At 39.2% G+C, this 17,298-nt stretch overlaps 1 protein-coding gene across 5 annotated transcripts in view; it reads right to left on the bottom strand.

Moving 5' to 3' along the window:
• The window catches only part of TSC22D1 (TSC22 domain family member 1), a 97,012-nt gene that overhangs the window by 38,788 nt on the left and 40,926 nt on the right, over window positions 1-17,298 (bottom strand). For 3 of the 5 annotated variants that reach the window (XR_008448571.1, XR_008448570.1, XR_008448574.1), the window contains one exon: window positions 15,335-17,238. The exons of the other annotated variants lie outside the window; for them this stretch is intronic. The gene's annotated coding sequence lies outside the window, so the exon portion shown is untranslated. Of the gene's footprint in view, window positions 1-15,334; window positions 17,239-17,298 lie in introns of those variants that run through there. 5 annotated transcript variants of the gene reach the window in all.

Below are 17,298 nucleotides of genomic sequence, written 5' to 3'. Positions count from 1 at the left end.
GTTTGGTGTAGAGAATCCCTGGAAATCTGGTTTGCATAAAAGACTCCTCTGCTGAAGTTGACCTTTTTTTTTTTAAATTTTATTAAAGATGAGGCAGTTCTGTTCTAGTTTCAAAAACTCAATCTAGTTTTTTTTTTATCTTAAATCAGCAGGGGACCCTTATGAGACAGGCAAATACATCTTTTCACCCTACAGATTTTAACCGAAACCAATTCTTTCCAGATTCAGTGACCCTCTCAGCTTTCATATATTGCATTGAATTATTTATTCCACATTGCACATTAAGATATCAGAGACCTTTAACTCTCTTTCCTAGGGTGTTACATCAGTCTTCAGCATACCATTCCCCAAATAGCACAAGCCATTCAGTTTAAGCAGTACATACTTACACATGCAGCAAACCATTCCCCATTTTTCCCCTACACCGGTTGCTTTAAAATAGATGAGGCCTTAGAATGATGCTGAGTGTCTAATGTGAGCTTCTCCAGAGGTCTGACCAGATTTTAAAAACAAAAAGGTGACAAGCTTATCCATACTGGGAACAAGAATATGGCTGAATGTAACAATCTATTTACACAGTGCCTGTGACATTTTGAAACAGGCTTAAAGCAAAATATCTGAGGACAGATCACAATAGCATGCTCACTGTAAGCAGCTTTCCACTTTTCCTGGGGTTTTGTTTTGTCTGGTGGCTATTTCCTCCAAGGAGGTGGCTGAGGGAATTCACCAAAGCAAAATATTTTTTTAAAAGGTGTCAACTTGCATGTTACTAAAAATCAGTTCAAGTATCTAAAAGGTTTTATGAATGATAGCTTTTGTTCAGATTTAAGTTTATGTCACTAAGGAGAAACTTATTTCAGGTTTAATATGATTTGCAATCTCCACTAAATCTAAATGGAGGACAATCGCAGGAACTGGAGGCACTTAATTACATGCTGCCTGTCTGGATTTTAATTTAGAGGATGCATTTGGGGAGAAGGCTTCAAGGTCAGATTTAGGACCCTGAATTTTGCCAAAGTAGTCTAAAAGTGATGAGCAATAATAATAAATAAATTACAATACGCTATCAAACGGATTTCATTAACAGTCTGAAAATCTACTGAGTAGAGGTCTAGCAGGGGAACAATGCTGTCAAGCACACTAACCACCTTAAGTTGTATTTTAGACCCAATTTTATCTTCCATATTATATACATCTAGTGTTAGTTATAAATGGCATAATCTCAGATTTCTGAATTTCCGTAAGCCACAGCATCGGTAAATCTTTACATTAAAATAATTTTCCATTATTCCATTATACTAGGTTTCTTCTGTTTTTCTTCAGCACGTCTGAAAACCAGAGTCAGTATCTCCTGAAGTAAATGATCTCAAATGTTCGTTTTGAGCTTTAAAAAGGAGGGCTTTTTCAAAGAGCCTCTTCTCAGACCCCCAGCCCTTGATGAGCAGCTCCCAAATTCAGCAGCCCAACAGAGGTGACACAGCCCCAACATGCAGCCCCAGTTGCACGGCCGAGCACAGGACTCCATCGACACACATACATAGAAGAACGTGCGCAGCACATACACACAGCCAGCCACACAGATGAGTGCAAAACCAGCATTTGGTAACTAACAGCCACCTCCTGCTCCCCCCTGATCAGGGTGAAAGTCCATTAGGAGAATGTGTGCATATGTGCACACACAAACAGAGAACACTGATACCCCTGCGACTGGCCTTGGGTCACTGCCTCCAGACCTCTGTCTCCAGCTGCCAGTGCGTGGCACAAGAGCCCCTGTGGCCCCACTCCGGTTGCTGGTACTCAGACCCCCTTGCAAACACACAGATGCTCTCCCTTCAGAAACCTCTAAGATCCAGCCTTGGATTTTGTCTAGCCAGCAGCTGGCCCCCTGTGCCTCCTGCCTCTGTTTATGCACAGATACACACATGAACAGGAGTCTTGCCAGACCCCATGGTCTGCCCAGCAGCTGGCCTAGATCCTCAGTTCCTCCAGTAGCCAGCTCCTCCAGCTCTCTCACGCAGACACATGTTTTGCCTGGACTTCAAGTCCCTTCTCTTACTCCCTGCCTAGCCTCACTTCACAGTCCCCAGCGATTACACACCGACACATGCACCCTCGTGTGACTCGGCAACACCAGCCCGTCACCCACACCGGCTCCAGCTGCTGACACTGAGACCCCATACGCACACACAGTAGGCAGCCCCTTACCAAACAATTAAAGTTTAATGAGCAGACAGGACAGACTGCAGTAATCAGGGGCATGGCCAGACAAACATACTGCCTGGCCACCTGCTTGCAAACAACCAGCCCACCCACAGTTGTTCCTTCCCTCAAAATCACCCCAATCCCTTCTCTTTCTTCAGCCTTGGTCCCTGCCCCAGGTATCCCTGTTCTGGTGGTCTGAGCTAAAGTAGAATCAGTTTTCTAACTTCAGCTAAATTTTGTCATACCAAGTTGTGTACAATCCCAAACTGTTCTTTCCCAAGTCCCATAGCAAATCCACAGTGACCCCATCCTCTCTTCCCAAGCTGCAAGCAGACCCCACAGAGCCTCCCCGTGTACTCAAGTGTCTGTCATACGGGTTCCCAGGTCAGATGATCTCTGGAGACAGTGCTGCCAGGAGCCAGGTCAGGGGGCTCACTTCTTCGACCAGGTTACTGTGGCTTTCCCACCTGCCACTGTGACACAGAGTTCTTTGTGCCTTTTAATCACATAACCCATCACCATTAATATTTCCAGACTGAGCATCCAAAGCCATTCAAAGAGTATTTATCAAAGCCATGAAAAAAAAAAGAAACATTTCAAAGTTCAAAGCTAATGTGTTTGGAAAGTCATCATGTTCACCACTTGTTTTAAGTTGTGGGGGTTTAGATTAAAAAACACAAGCACATCATTTATCAGATTTACTTACTCAAGCTGTTGCTTTTAAGTGTCAGGTGCTTGCTCATGTGTAATCCTAATAAACGTTTTCCAACAGTTATCAGGACACTTAAGTAATACAAAAAGCACCACATACCTTGTTGACCATATCATATTATATTTGCTTTATAAACACTCATGCCTGTTAATGTTATTGCTAAGCAACTGGACTATCTAACATACAGTATTTGCATAGCACTGTCTATCAGCAAATTATTTTGAACTTTTAGTTCACAATTCAGAATTACACACAACACTGAGAAAGGTTTTCAAACATTTGATAAAATATCCAAATCAGATGATCAAAACCTCACCACTAGCATTTTAAAGACTGGAACAGTAATGAGACTGAAAAGCACGAGAGATTTGGTTGTGTGGGAGAAGACAGGAAAGCCAAATCTGCAATCATACAGCAGCTCTGCAAGGCAGAGGAAGCAATACAAGGACATTATCTGGAATTTGCCAGAAAGTGAGGGAACTCAGCTCTCCTTACTAGGTGTTACAGAAGCTGCAAACATACAAATCTGTTCATGCACAGAAGAAAAAGGATTAGTTAGTCAGAAAATGAAAGGGGAACAGACACACAGGAACCAGGACTGCGTTTCTTATGTTACAAATGAAAAGCTGCTCTCCCAGATATTACCTTAGCCAGTAACCCTCATTCTGTCCTCCTCTACCAATACATGACGTGACAACTCTTTCAGATCCCTCTTCATTTCCATTTTCTCTGAAAAGCAGAGATTTCTTTTTATTTGAAGTAAAATCTCAGCATTTTCAAATAATTTGATCCCAGTGACGTAACATACAGCCTGGCAAAACAGCTACTATTACAGAACTATACTCCAACACCCCCTCCCTGAGTTTCACTGTAGTTAAATGGTGCGTTCCTTTGTGCAAGAAATTATACAATTCATATTCCGAGAGAGCAGTGAGCTTGGCCAGACAAGCTGAGTGAAGGTGAATGGTTTGGCAAGCTCACTAACGGCAAGGAAACTGGTTCTTGCAGGGTTTATACAGGGAGCAACGCTCAAACTGCTGAATTTCAGCAGGGGGCTCTGAACGCCTGACCTAACAAACAAGTTGTGCTCCCATCACCACAATGATGAACCAAAACTCTCTCAGTCACTGCCGTGGAAAGGTTAAATATACAGTAAGAGTCAGTGTAGCGTTTTAAATGCCCGAATCGTCCATGCAGAAGCATCCTCTCTGTTGAACGGTGTAAGCAGCCACACACCAGCTGAACAGCAGCAGGAGGAGCTAACATTCCTGTTACTGTCAGGTCAAAATAGCAGGCAATTTTAGAACTACTCCACAAGAGACAAATTTAAAATAGACAGATGAATGACATGAATTCAGAGTGGTGGATGAGACTACAAAAATTCTCATTACCAGGAGTCTGGAATTGACTGCTAGAGAAAAACCCAAATCTTAGTTAGGCAGGTTTTCTAAGCATAGAGCTTCAGGAAGTCTGTGTCTGCCCACACAACCATATGTTTAGGTTACACCAGAAAATAAATAACCTTATATTTCAGATTGATCCCTCCCTTATCACTACTGATTTCTCACCTGTCAAGGAAGCTGCGGCAGCCCTGTTTGCAGCCTAGAGCTCAACATGTACACAAGTGCAAAGAATTACATGCAAAAAGATACACAAATATCATATGTAAGAATAAACAACTTATTTAATCTGCATACTGACCTGTTAGCACTATTTGTGAAGTTTCTATGCTAGAGAATATCTTTCCTCTATTCAGTATGAGAGAGGAAGCTTCATTTTGCTTGTGAAGTCCACATTAGAACAGCTGGGGTAGAGGGAGGAAGTGGCAGGAAGGATGTCATACCCACCAAGTGGAAGTGGATAGAAAAAATGGAAGAATGTTGCCACCCTTTAAAAAGGGGAAAAATAAACCTTCCAAGGTGACGTTCTTAAAATTTTAAAGCATATGGCCAACAGCAAGAATTAAAAGTAGAGTAAGGCTGAGGAGAAAGGACACAGCTATCTGCCTCTCCAGCTCTACAGTGTCTACTTAACACACACTGCATTAGTAAATCAAGTTTCCAGCAGAAGAATTAATCTAAATAATCGCTTCCTTAGGGTTAAATGGTTTTATGAAACAATACACATTTATACAATGACAGTACCTGGCATCATATAGGCCTGAAGTCTCTGTGAATAGCGGCCTACATCAACTCTGTCTTCCCATTAAAAAGTAAAGGTATTCTGGAGACTACATCACTGAATTTTTCCAGGGAGTCGGGGAATGCAGAAGGAAATGGTACAAGACAGACAGATCCTTTTAAATATATTACAACTGCTTACTCAGATCAACAGTCATAGGTTTAAGCCATATCATAAAACCATATTATTTTTCAATATAACAATAAAAGAGAAGGGAAACGAAGCATGTACCATCACTATCAGTGGAGAACTACCCACATACTGATATACTGGGATAGTTTCAGTATTGTAATGAAATAGTGACAATTTCGTACTGGTTTAATTCTATTTTCAAAATAACAAGATGGACTAAATTTAATGCCAAACCTTGACACATTCCATTATGCTGGAGCTTGGCTATCACAAAGATGACAGGAAGGGATGAGAAGAGGCCTTTCAAGAAGGTATCTTTAGATACATGTCAACAGTTACATATGGCCTAAAACTTTCAGAAGGAAATATTACAGAAAGAATTAAGAGTGTTTCATTAATTCTGATGCTGTTGATCACAGACCCTAGTCAAGCTGTTATGGTTTCATCACTCAGGTTACAGAAGAAAGGACTAACATTACCAACAAGTATTTGTTACACTTACATCAATATTATTTTAACTATTCTTTGTGCAGATTCTCCTTCCATGTAAAATCACGAGTGCAGTACTTCGACCTAAGACGGAAGGAAAACAAAGCCCTTCTGGCACAGCAAAACCATTTCCTACTCTCACTTACACTTTTAGTCCTATTTTAAAGTGCGGTCAACAAGACTTCAGTAAATTACTTCAGTAACTTGTGGTTCCTTTTTTGTAACAACTGATCTGCTAGGAAGAACTTTTATTTGCTCTGTGTAACATCAAAATAAGTGCTATAAAACATACTAGTAGAAAACAAGAACTACAGTCTCAAGATTTGAGTTGGCACATTTAAAAAGTTCAATCAAGCTGTGCAAGATGGTCTTTAAGTCATGTAGGGGTACAAGAAGAAAGCACATATTTCTGCATGTGTAACACCGTCTGTGAGCAATAAACTTCTCCATCTTATTCCAGCCTCCAGGAACGTGAATAATGGCCTTTTACACAAAACACACATAGGTGGAGGGGGTGCCAAGATAAACGGGGAGTACGTGTATTTACTGTACCAAGTCCTACATAATCATTAAAGATCCTCAGGAATGGCCTCGCCTGGAAGCCTGTGTCTTGCTTTTCCCTACACATGCCCCACACTACACCACCTGTTCTGACGTGCTGGAACAAATCCTGGTTTAGTACAACTCAAAAGCTGTCAATATGCCCCAGGAAGAGAGGAGAAGAGCTTCCACAACTTCAGCTGAGATAGTAGACCAGATCCTCTTGTCCTGGTTTCAGCCAGGACAGAGTTAATTTTCACCCTAATGGCTGTAAAGAGTGCTGTGTTTTGGATTTAGTATGAGAATTATGTTGATAACACACTGATGTTTTAGTTGTCGCTGGGCAGTGCTTACACAGAGTCAAGGTCTTTTCTGGTTCTCGCTCTGCTCCACCAGCAAGGGGGCTGGGGTACACAAGAAGCTGGGAGGAGACACAGTTGGGACATTTGATCCCAACAAACCAAAGTAATGTTCCATACCACGTGCCATCATGCTCAGTAATAAAACTGGAGGGAGCTGGCCGAGGAGGGGCAGGGGGGAGTAAGTAACAGCCTCTGTTTGGGGACGGACTGGGAATCAGTCAGTGGGTGGTGAGCGATTGCATTGCGCACCGCTTGTTTTGTACCTATTATTATTTCCTCCTTTTCAGTCCTATTAAATCATTCTTATCTCAGCCCATAAGTTTTACTTTTTTTCATTCTCTGCCCACCCCACTGCAGGGAGGGAGGGAGTAGGCTCAGCTGCCTGCCTGGTTAACCACAACATCTCTTAACAGCACTAGCAGGACTACTTAACACAGAATTTGGGGGAAAAGCACTGCCCTACACACTGTCATCCTTACAAAGAACAGTGATGTCAAATAAGTACGTGTTTAGAGTTAGAACATATCCTGTAATTTGCAGAACAAATGCAACAGGCAACTATGTCTACCAGAAATAGTGACATGCCCTTCAAGGGCGCATCAGCTAACAGAGCATAAATCAAGACAAAGATTCCTAAAACCTACAGTTCCACCAGTTGGTAACAGTGTCTGATAGTGCCTCTCTACCCATAAGGGCCACAATGTCTCTCTGAAAATTCACAAGTCACTTCTCAGGGATGTTGCATTGCTGTAACAGTCAGTGCCAGTTAATACCATGCAGAGTTCTTACGCCCTTTCCATAAACGGGAAACTGAAGTGGTATTAATGAATCATAGAATGGTCTGGGTTGGAAGCAACCTCAAAGATCATCTAGTTCCAACCCCGCTGCCATGGGCAGGGACACCTCCCACTAGATCAGGCTGCCAGAGGTCCCATCCAACCTGGCCTTGAACACCTCCAGGGATGGGGCATCCACAACTTCCCTGGACTCCTAGATGAATGAAAGATCTTTTTATGAAAAATCTTTTCATAGGTGGCCTCAGGAATCAAGAGCGTCTCAAAATAGAAATCTGTAGTTGATGCTCTTGCAAGCACAACACAGAAGTAAGAGAGCCACTTCAGTGTTTGAATCTGCTTTTAAAGCGAAGAATTTCAATAATATTTTCCCTCCAGTGGGACACCTTTGGTCTTGGTCTGATATACTGGTGACTGAGAACTACTCAACTCTACAGCATCTAAAGTCCGGAAAGTTCTAAAAAATTTAAGTCACCACTCACGTTATTTCATTACCATTTCTAGAGGACGTGAGTCCACCTTCCTCAAGCCCTAGCTCACTTTACTCCAGTTTTCACTGAGCCAAGTCACTCACATGCTAAGGCACAGGAGTGGTCAAGTGACATCTTGATAAGCAAGTCTAGTGTTTTGAAACACATAGAAATCTCTTCTACTAACCATACATTTACAAATACTTGCTCTGAACCAGGCTTGCACACTCTTCATATTCATCTACAACCTTCATCTTTGAACAAGTTAGTACCGCATCTGTTGTTCATCATTACAAGCTACCAGAAGAAATCAGATTCAGCAACTTATTTCTTTAAACTTCACAATTTAAGGTTGAGAACCAAAACCACCGAACACCACAAAGAGTTTAGAAATCCATACATACTGCTTACATAAGCCATCTCTTTGTACTTAAAATGCAAATTAGTGACCACCAAAATCACATTAATACTTTATTTAAAAAATGACAGAATTAACTGACTTAATGCTTTGTTAATCAGTCTGTGCTCAGCATTTAAACCTCAGCACACTTACAGGACAGAGCATCCAGGTCAAATCAAAAAAGCAGCACACAGGAGTAACAGATGGCAAAAAAAAAAAAGCTTCCTACAGCGCAGTCTGGTGACAGAGGGGCACCACCACTGCAGTGACTGATCACTGTTCCTTGAGAGGACAAAACTATTCAATTACACATTAGTACAGAATCATTAATAACTAGATAAAGGTCATATAACAATATTGTTTTGCAAGCCTGGGAAAAAGTTCTTTTAAAAGACTTTATCTATTTAAAGATTAGATGCTGTGTTTGATGGACTTTAAAGTCAAAAGGAAGAATAATTAAAGTTCTGCACCAACACATATCTACAGAAATACACAGGCATATCTATATATCTATGTATATAGACAGACACAAACATACAACCTTAGTTGCACAGAAAAATATACCAAATACTCCAACATGCTCTTACAGGCTGCAGGAGTTTGGAGTTGATATAAATTCATGCTTCTAACTTACTGAGCACTTTAAAAAGTACAAGCAATATTCTCTCTCACTGCATGTCTTCACTTTGAAAACAGTCATCTTCACCTTAACTCGACTTCCTCATAACCAGAGAAAAAGCCTCCCCCAGAACCCTTGCAGAACTCATTGTCTTAGTCTGCTTTCTGCAGGCAATCACATTAGTTGCTTTAGTTTAAGCTTAGTTTGGTTTTAGCTTTCATTTGAAAGGTCAGTATGAGCGTCTAGTGCTATGAAGCAGCTCTTTAAGACATCAGAATTTAATTTACCGCTTTTTGTTCACCCTCCAATATAAATGTCACACAAAACACAGCACCATCTCCAAAGCAATTCTTCAATATAAAAAAAATATATATACAATACATTGTTATTCAGCTACAGATACCTCTGTAAGCTGATAGATACATATTTGGGTGTATGTATGCACATCCTCACACAGATAACAATCATGAGTTGGAAAGATAAGATTTTGATTTCTTCTATATACAAAAGCATAAAAATACAAAACACAAAATACATATTTAGTTCCCTTACATGTAAGAATGCTTTAATTTAGCAAAAACCTAACACAAATGCACAGCTAAAGCTGTCACTAACACCACAGCAGAGAAAAAAAATATAAACTTTTAGATTTTAAAAAAAAAAATCATCTTCCTACTACTTTTACTGGAAGAAGACACTACTACAAACTCTTGTCAAAATAATACATTCACTGTGCTAAATAATACAGGAACTACGCTACAAGGGCAGAGGGCTTATTAAAAGTGTAAGGTCTTCACTAGCAAAGTCTCACACCACTCACAAGTATAAATAATTCCTCTTTAAAAAAACTCAAACTGTGGGGAAAAAAAGAGCAGAATCCCCACTCTCTGAAGATAATTATTTTTGTGTTGTGCTAAAAAAGGAAATACTGTATCATATTATATTATATAACATATAGTATTGTTATGTTATATACAATTATTCTAGAATTATATTATATAGCATATATTGTACTTTATAAGTCTCAAACTCCACCTTCATGGGATTTTTGCCTTAATGAAATCCTGGTATGACAGGCTATGCTTACGTCACAATATTGATGGAACAATTTTCAACTTCGCATGCAAATGAGGAAATTCAGCTTCATTTGGGGTATAAATAAAAATGCCTGCCTTGTGAACAAATTAATTAATGTTAGTATTGACATACCATCCATGAGGTTTTTTTAATAAGCAAAGTTTCCTTCTTGGTATCAAGGAGTAAACAGTAAAAACACCAGCCTGATTTATTTTACACAGACTAAATTGAAGTTCAGATTGGGGGGGGTGTGGAAACAGCATTCACAGCACATTACCGTCACTACAGTTCTAAGTCCAAAGGGAAATTCATGTATTTTGATACAGGTTGAGGCTTTTTATTTTTTTTTAAAGTAGTGAGATTAGTATATTTTATAAATAAAGTTATGGAACATACTGGGAGCAATGAATTTTCCAGGTTTATCTAATCTGCACGCATTCTGCAATGGGTGGAGGGAGTTAGCTGCTAAGTAAATAAAATCTCTTCATTGTACCAGAAATTAAAAAGAAAACACAGGAGTGAAGAAGGGGAAAGAATTATGGGGCTCTGGCAGCTTTATTTTATTTGCTTTTAGCTGCAGCAGAAAAAAAGTCCTCCAGGCAACAAGAACACCTGCTTTGCAGAAAGCCAGTCACTGCGCTGTGGACTCCAGCTCAGTCCACATGAAGTGTTCCAAGAAGGAGCGTCCTGAGAACAACTAAATATCACGTGCCAATCAAACCGGGAAGACTGTTCACTGAACCAAGGCCTCACACAATGTGGTTCTCAAATATTCCCAATCTAAAACCGTGCACTCTGTGTGAAGAAACAAACAGCTAGACAAGTTAAAACATCTGGCATGTACTTAGGTATTTAAGTAAAGGCAGAAAGGGGAGTATCTGTATAAAAGTACACTGAATGACAGAGCAAGCCATACTTTGAAATAGTAGGCACTTCAAGAGGGACAAAACAGATGGAGGTTCAGGGTGCCAAAAATGTGACGACATAAACCATTCACTGCTTAAGTGTAAAGCTAAGTGATGAGCCTGGATTTATCCCATCCCTTCATATATGGTGTTAAGATCCTCACAAAAACGTTTAATTTGGAGTCTTAAGGAACAGGCAAGGCGCACAACAACCCTTTGTATCATTATTATATTGCCACCAACATGACAATTTTTAGAAGTCTCTGCACGAGGTAGAAAATAATCTGAAACAATAAGTTCCTCTACAAGCAGAACAAATGTAGAATTACTGAGCATCTTCCTCATTTGCAAAAACTGCTTTATAAAGAAAACAGTTCCGAGCTAGCTAATAAGGAGCTATTACAGAGACCTGGACTAGTGTGCTCATTCAACTGGGAAAAACTGGAAAAGTCACTGAAGTGGATGCAAGTATTGGGAAGAAAAGCTAAAAACAACTTGATGAAAATTAGCAGTAATACAGGGAAACAGAGAGTTAAAAGCTATCATCTGTACAAGTGTAAAGGGTACAAAAATACAGACATCACTTCTTGGAACGCTCATCAGCACAATACAGAGGAGAGCACTACTGTTCTCCAAAATTCTCCCAAGAAAATAATTTCGTCAGCTGCTTTGTAAATACTGTTTAAAGAACTTCAGAGATCAATTAAGTAATGTATGAAAAATATTAGTTGCATTCTAGGATACTACAGAGGTAAAACTGAGAAGATATTAACAAACAAAAAGCCAAAATGTTTGTTATAGCACTTTCTCATTTTTACAACTTCTCTTACATTTGTTCCTTTCTGAATAAATTAAGTTCTTTCAGTGAATGTCCCTATCATTTTTTTAACCTATTTCTAATCTCAACCAGATCCAACAGAGGGTTAACAACTTCCAAAGATATACAAGTTCTTAAAGAGTTACATAAAGATAAACGGCCAAGTCCAGAAGCTTTTCTAATTTGTTATTACTTTCCCCTTAAAGAAAAGCTGCAGAATTAACTCAATTGTTTCAGGCACTATTAGGTGATTAACATAACCAGTGCCCAAGGCATAAAGCAGCTTCAAATGAGAACTTATTCAAATGAGAATTTATATTTTATTACACACTAGACAACCCAGCCACAAGAGCTACAAATCTATAAAGTTCAGACTAGTAGTGTCATTGCTTACAGGGCGGGGAAAAAGCTGAGCTGCTGCCAAGTCATTTCTGTCAAGTCTACTGCCTGTTAAGGGAGAGTTTCTACATTAGCTGGCTGCTTGTTATTCCTATTCCTGCACTGTTCCAGTGTCCAACACGGCCTTAGTTTCTCTGCAGTCCTGAAGTCACCCAGGACATCCCATCTGTACTCAGCAACTGTGCTGAAGTCAGCTGTTCTTCATTTAATCTTTCGTGCTTCAGTCCAATTTCATCTCTCCATCATTTATACACGTACTCAAAAAAAGATTGTGCAAATTAATTTTTCATGCTTCCTCCTCCAATGCACAGTTATTACCAGAGAGCAGGAAGACATTTTAAGAGGTATTTCAGATCTTACTGTTCTGAAAAAGCTCATGTCTGCAGCAGGTGTGTGACAATTCCCCCCAACACTTAAACGGACAAGGATGTTTTCCCAAACCACAGCTTACGTGTGTTCAAGGCATTTTTCACCATGTCTCAGAGACTGATGTTTCACATTCACACACTACTTCACTTCCACGCCACATTAATCAGTATTTCTTAACTTCCTATAATACCCTCCTTCACTAGTAAATGCCAGGACGTACAGCTGTGGGACAACATAACAAATGAGAACAGAATTAAACATCTACCTTTAAGGAGCTGCTACCTCTTGATTTTGACTTCAGCCTTCCCCTTAGCCATAGGGAACTAAACAGATCCTTATGAATTTTTCCAAAGCTACCTGTCAGTGATTTCTACAAAATTACATGTCCAAAGTCTTTCCATTCTTTCTGCAGCCCTAAGCAAACAGAACACTGTAGTTTACACTGTAGCTTTTAACAAAAGTCTCCTAACAAGAAGCAAAGTCTGCAAAATCATGCTGCCTAGGTAGTTAAACCAATTTTAATCAAGGTAACATCCTGGAAAAAGTGCGTAAGGTGCATAGAATGTAGTCATATTTTTACTAATATTTAATCCACAACTTCTCTCATTTGAGAAGTCTTTTCATCTTTCACCAAAAAGGCTAAAACCAAAGGCAGTTAATTTTTAACCACAGTTAATTTCCCTATACACCATGGCAATAATTCTAAGGATTACTTAAAGCAGTGCTAATTTCTAAGAAGTCCCTCTCCTGAACAGCCGTTTACATTTGCTGACAGTCTTTCTGCACTATTATTATCATTTTAATGTGGGCTCTAAATGAGATAATTCCATCTGATGAAGTGACCTTAGTTCAAGTCAGTACAAAGCTAAGTCTTGGGAAAATCTAAGTCACATTTCAGTCTTCAAAAGTCAACTGAAATCCCATTAAATATATTTAGAATCACAGATGTTTCATTATTTGTTCAAATTCTACTTACTTCGGAATTAAGATAACTGAGTTTGTCAAGAAGCGGTCAGATACTGGCAAGTTTGGAGTTGCTGAAGTAGTTACTATGAACAAAACCACCCCACGCCATATGCCTCTCTGTGCAATCTCTTCCAACTGGCCATCAGGATTAAAAAAGATATTTTACCCCCATAAAAATCACAGCCCTTTTATACAAGATAGATTTCTTCGCTTACTGTTGTATAACAGAAGTCTAAAACTCATACATTTTCCTGACCTCCACCTGATAGGTACACAGATAAAGCATAAAACATCAGTTTCTACCAGGAGAGAGAAAAGGAAAGCCATTCACATGAGAGTGAAGCAAGGGAATGGAGCAATACAGGGCAGTTTATTTGAACAGTAATTTTATATTCTACAAAAAAATTCAGCAAGTGATCAGGGAAGCACCACTGTCATCAGTAAAATAAACAAACTTAATACGGTCTTCACAACTATTTTTAAAGTAGTTAATTTGCGATGCCTTCTGTGCCACTTAGACAACTCAACTTTTTAAGTAGCAAATCCCAACAATTCCTGAAATAACCGACCAACTCACCTCATGTTGCTGATGTCAACTTATGGACCTGGCTTACGAGTTGTGCAGCCACCAATTCTTCACAAAGTCCACGCAAGAAACAGAACTGGAATGGTTCAACTGTTTGTTACCATTGCTTCCAGAGAATGTCTTTTTCCAGTTTCCAATTAAAAACACCTCTCCTAACTAAACCCTAAATCACATTCATTCTTTCAGTGATCAATAACAGACATCTGGCAAACCAAAGTATCAATCAGCTTTCCTCAATTTAAAAAAACAGAGCTGAGAAAGGATTTTTTTCACTGCTAAAATCCCATTGCCCTGGACTTGAGAAATGAAATCCAACTTACAGCACACCACTGGAATCAGTCTGGCTTTCTGAAGTTCATACTAAACTGTCAATGTTTTGTTACCCATCTCCCTCACTGCAAAGCAAATGAAGATAAACAACTCAGACTCTATGTGCTCCTTATTCTCATTTTCTTGTTTATAAAATCAACACCATTTTCTGATTTCTAAAAGGAAGACGTTTTTAGAGACATCTCTCTTCCTTAAACTACTCTGAACTGACAAAGCATCTCACACAAATGACAGGTTTACCTCTGGCTGAAGTAGCAAGATTTTTCCCTCAAATTTCCTGATCTTTACAGAAGGCTTCCTCACCATCAAAGCATAAGAGCTGCAACATAACCCACAGAGAGTGCATAGAAGGTGGAAGGAAAAAAAGCAAATCTTTCAGGTTAAACAAGATAGCTCTTCTGGGACAGGAAAAAAGGAGCTGTCAACAGCCAGGTTGTTGCAGACTGGCTACGAAACAATTAAGAGGAGCTGGCATCTGGTCAAGAAGATATAAAGGATTACGTAAAGTGAGTTAGGTGGCTCAAATGCTCATGGAGTTTTACAAGGAATAGATAGAGGAAAAATAGGCACACTACAACTCTATCTTGTGAAATTCTATTAGTACTAGGGATTAAAAACCTGTGAAACTGTACAGTGTTTTTCCATGTTTCCTGGCATTCTGGAGTGAGAGGAGTCACTTGATACTCATACAATTACGTTAAGTACAATATAAACAAGAAGAAAATTGTTTTAGACATCTTTATTATTTAATAACACAAAAGCAGGAGTTATTACTCTAAAGATGTACCAAGAACCCAGGGTTCCAGCTGCAAAACTCAGAACATGAAAGTAATATGCTAACACAATACTGACAGACGAGAAGTATCAAAATACTGACCACAGAAAAGCAACAGGTTCTTTTGGTTGGTTGTCGAGTCGGGTTTTTTTTTTGTGTGTGTGTGTGGGGGGGGAATATTGTTCAATTGTGACGGGGGGGGGGGGGGGGGGTAAATTCATTTTAGCAACTGACATAATATTAGACACAGTTCCCACTGCCTCTGTTATTTTGCTGTAAGTATTTAGTTTTGTAATTGATGGTCTTAAATTTACCCTTATACTACAGAACAGAACGACCAAAAACCTATTAAGGAAGGTACAAAACATATCAAACTTCAAATGGACGAAAAAATAGAAAAAAATGGTATTTTCAACTAAAAGCCCTGCTGGCAGATCTCTAGCCACAGAAGTTAGTATTTAGTTCTGAGACTCGCAGATCTTCATCTCATAGCTTCTAGATTACTCCTGTTCAACATACAATTCATGCCTGTACCTCTAGAAACTACTCAATTTTAAGGTCATCACATACATATTTCCACGCATTAGAAAAGTATTGAATTTGACACATTAAACTGTTTTCTCTTTAAACTCCAAAGTTCACAAGTGTTACTGTGGTTGCATAGTTTAACACATGCATCCAACTATCAGTTTTCTAAAAATACTGTTATAAACTTAGCATTTTGCTCGATAACCACAGAAACAGTGAGACAAAGTTGTTTGATATTCACAAAAAAAAGACATTAAAAAGTCATCCAACAGAGCCAAATTTCAGAAAGTCCAGTGAAAATAGCTCACTACATAAGTATGTACTTAAACAGCACCATCTGAACAATTATTTTTAGCATGTACTAAGACTGCAGTGCATTCCAGTATAGTAAGAAGTCCCAACTGCCATGCAGTAGCCTCAGGGCTAGGTTAAGACTGCTCAATTTAAATGCACTGCTGAATTTAATGAAAGATCTAGGCATTAGTTAGAAACAATGTTTCTTGGTAACTGATTTAAGAAATAAATTGGATTCAAGCACAAGCATCTGACTAGTTTACTCCAACTGCCAGAAGCAGAAAACAGGAAAATAAACGTACTCTCTTTCTACTGCCAGAGGGTCCCGTTCACCCTCCTGCCACCTCTTTTCATGCTTAGCTTCAGAACAAAGCTTTCCCCTTTGCTAACCTGAACATTAAAAGCAAGTTCTATTCTTCAAAACTAACTTCCTATAGCAAAAAGAACAAATGTACATGGGCATGCGCGCGTGTTGTTCACTACTGCCAAACATGAGGTTTTTATTTGAGCTCTCACAAGACACTGAATTGAGTTTGACTATAGAATCCCTTACGGGGAAAACAATTAAAGCTTTCTGCTTTCTAACAAATAACTTTTCACTCTTAAAGGAAAATCTACGTTTTTGCAGCTTTGTAGCTCTCAATGCTTCCAATGTACCTTTTCTCGACACAAAACCACAGGAAACCTCAAACAATGTAGTACTTTCCATATTGCCATTGCAACGTTTTTGGCTCAAATTTATTTTTTAGCAAATTTGGAGAGGCAGAAGCCTAATCAAGTACCGGTTTCATAAGAAGTTTTATTAATATCATTTCTAATTATTTAAATGGATTATAAGTAGAAAAGGCTTTACAAATATAACAGTCAGAACCACAGAAGAACCCAGTTTCACAGCTTTGTGTGGCATCTCCTATGCAGGGGACAGCAAGATCTGATCATATTATTAGACCTGGGAACTTGGATTTTTTTTTACTTTATCTTCAGATAGGAAGATGCCAAGTTTAGGTTTTAAAAAAGACATCTTTATGACATCGTAACAAAAGGACCGTGGGAGGCCAAACAAATATCCTAAAGAATGATGCATTAGAAGTAATTTTCTCCCTAGGCCTCCATTTCTAGGGTGCCTCTGTGTGATGGAAAAAGGAGTCATTTCTTTCCCAATCCCATTTTTGCCAGGAGATCCTGCTTAAGGGAGGCCAAGATCCAAACCCAGTCATCTTCCAGCAACATAAATGGCTCTCAAGATCTTCTGCTGAAGGCTTGTGATGCAGTATAAAAGTTAGAAGGTGTCCTGAAGCAATTTGGAGGGAATGAAGAGGGAGAGAAGAGTCACAAGATGAATCAAAGTAAT

Source organism: Cuculus canorus, chromosome 1 (genome assembly GCF_017976375.1).
Source record: "Cuculus canorus isolate bCucCan1 chromosome 1, bCucCan1.pri, whole genome shotgun sequence".
Lineage (NCBI taxonomy): Eukaryota > Metazoa > Chordata > Aves > Cuculiformes > Cuculidae > Cuculus > Cuculus canorus.
This window is presented reverse-complemented; position numbering and strand designations above follow the sequence as displayed.